The sequence below is a fragment of the Eumetopias jubatus genome, unplaced genomic scaffold (assembly GCF_037043125.1).
Source record: "Eumetopias jubatus isolate StellerSeaLion01/CBP00866 unplaced genomic scaffold, mEumJub1_p1.0 scaffold_7, whole genome shotgun sequence".
In the NCBI taxonomy this organism is placed as follows: Eukaryota; Metazoa; Chordata; class Mammalia; order Carnivora; family Otariidae; genus Eumetopias; species Eumetopias jubatus.
This window is the reverse complement of record NW_028274813.1, coordinates 17,614,668-17,616,625: the sequence shown is the minus strand read 5'-3', so window position 1 is coordinate 17,616,625 and position 1,958 is coordinate 17,614,668. Positions and strand designations below refer to the sequence as shown.

General features: G+C 31.8%; 1 non-coding gene across 1 annotated transcript; it reads left to right on the top strand.

The window, feature by feature from the left end:
• The first annotated feature begins 1,437 nt into the window (after positions 1–1,437).
• Positions 1,438–1,544, top strand: LOC114208934 (U6 spliceosomal RNA). The gene has a single exon (XR_003609185.1). It is a non-coding gene; the product is annotated as a U6 spliceosomal RNA (small nuclear RNA).
• Positions 1,545–1,958: the final 414 nt, after the last annotated feature.

Sequence of the window (1,958 nt, the reverse complement as noted above, 5' to 3'; positions counted from 1 at the left end):
CCTTAAGGTGATTTACCTCTAATCAGAAACTTGGAGAAATTTTAAAGGTTTATATAGTGTGTTGGTTCAAAATAGATTTTACTTCAATATATTGTTCAGGAAAATTAGGAAAGGATATAATAATTATGTTTGATAAATGAAAAAGACCATAATAATCTGTGATTAAAAGTTATAGGTTGATGTGAAAGGTAAGATATACGTTGTTGGTTTGTTTATTACCTGTGAATTTAAGGTCTTTAACATTCAGCACCTGTCGCATGGCATTAAGCTATGAATATATACACACATACTATATACAAAACATATATATACATATATATGAGGATATAAATTATATACTTTACTTTTTTAATTTAGTAAAATAAATAGAACTTACAATTTACCATTTTAATCATTTTAAGTGTATAGTTTAGTGGCATCAAGTGCATTCACATTGTTGTACAACTATTATCACTATCTATATGAAAAACTTTTTCATTATCACAAAATAAAACTCTGTATCCATGAAACAATAACTTCCCATTCCTCCCTGATAGCCACTGGTAACCACTGGTCAAACTTCTGTCTCTATAAATTTGATTACCTCAGATACTGCACCTAAGTTGAATCATGTAGTGTTTTGCAGGGTTTGTCTTTTTTTAGCTGACTTATTTCACTTAGCATAATGTCCTCAAGGTTCAACCATGCATAGCATGTAGCAGAATGTCTTTCCTTTTTTTTCTTTATTTTTCTTTCTTCTTTCTTTCTTCTTTCTTTCTTTCTTCCTTCCTTTCTTTCTTTCTTTCTTTCTTTCTTTCTTTCTTTCTTTCTTTCTTTCTTTCTTTCTTTCTTTCTTTCATTTTTTTTTTGAGAAAGAAAGAGTGGGAGTGGAGCGGGGGGATTGGGGAAGGACAGAGGGAGAGAGAGAGAGAGACAATCTTAAGCAGGCTCTATGCCCAGCTTGGAGCCTGACTCAGGGTTTGATTTCACAACCCTGAGATCATGACCTAAGCCAAAACCAAGAGTCAGTCACTTAACTGATTGAGCCACCCAGGGTGCCCCATGCCTTTCCATTTTTAAAGCCAAATAATATTCCATTGTAATAATATACTACATTTTTTAAAAATCCATTCATCCATCAGCAGAGCAGACATTTCAAGGTGTTTCTATCTTTTGGTTATTGTGACAATGCTGCTATGACAATGGGTGTACAATGTGTATATATATATATACACATTGTACATACATATACATATATACACACACACACATATATAATATGCGATTAAAAGTTTTATATATGTATGTGTATATATATATATATATATATGAAAAAGGAAGTCTGCAAATGTATGGTTTTCAGTTGGTAAATATCAAATTTTTATATTTTGCATTATAACTGTCATTAGCATAAAAAATCTTATAACTTATAAAATGATATTCCTTCAACACAAGTGAGTGCTTGCTTTGGCAGCACGTGTACTAAAACTGGAAAGATACAGAGAAGATTAACATGGCCCCTGCATTAGGATGACACGCAAATTCATGAAGCATTCCATTATTAAAAGAAACAAAACAAAACAAAAAAAAACAAGTGTAGGTAGAAAGCCTAAAGAAATTAATTGTGGAAGTTTATAGACTTTCAATAAGCATGACTAGACTTTAAGTGACTGCTGTGTAAATAACATTAGGGTGTGTTACACATCATTGCTTCCAGCGGGTGATACCACCTATGGTACTCAGAAGAACTGTAGGTGGAATCTGGACAAACATTTTAGTTCCATGGTTATATATACATTTTTTTGTGTATTGTGAAAGCATGTCATCAGTGCATGAAACATGAGACAACCTTAGAATAATGCCTTGTTACAACACACACAAAACAGTGAGTCTGAAACATAAAATTTTTTAGAAAAGTAGTAAGTGAATATGGCAAAAATTGTTAAGGTAATGACTGAAATTTTGGTAATTTATCATGT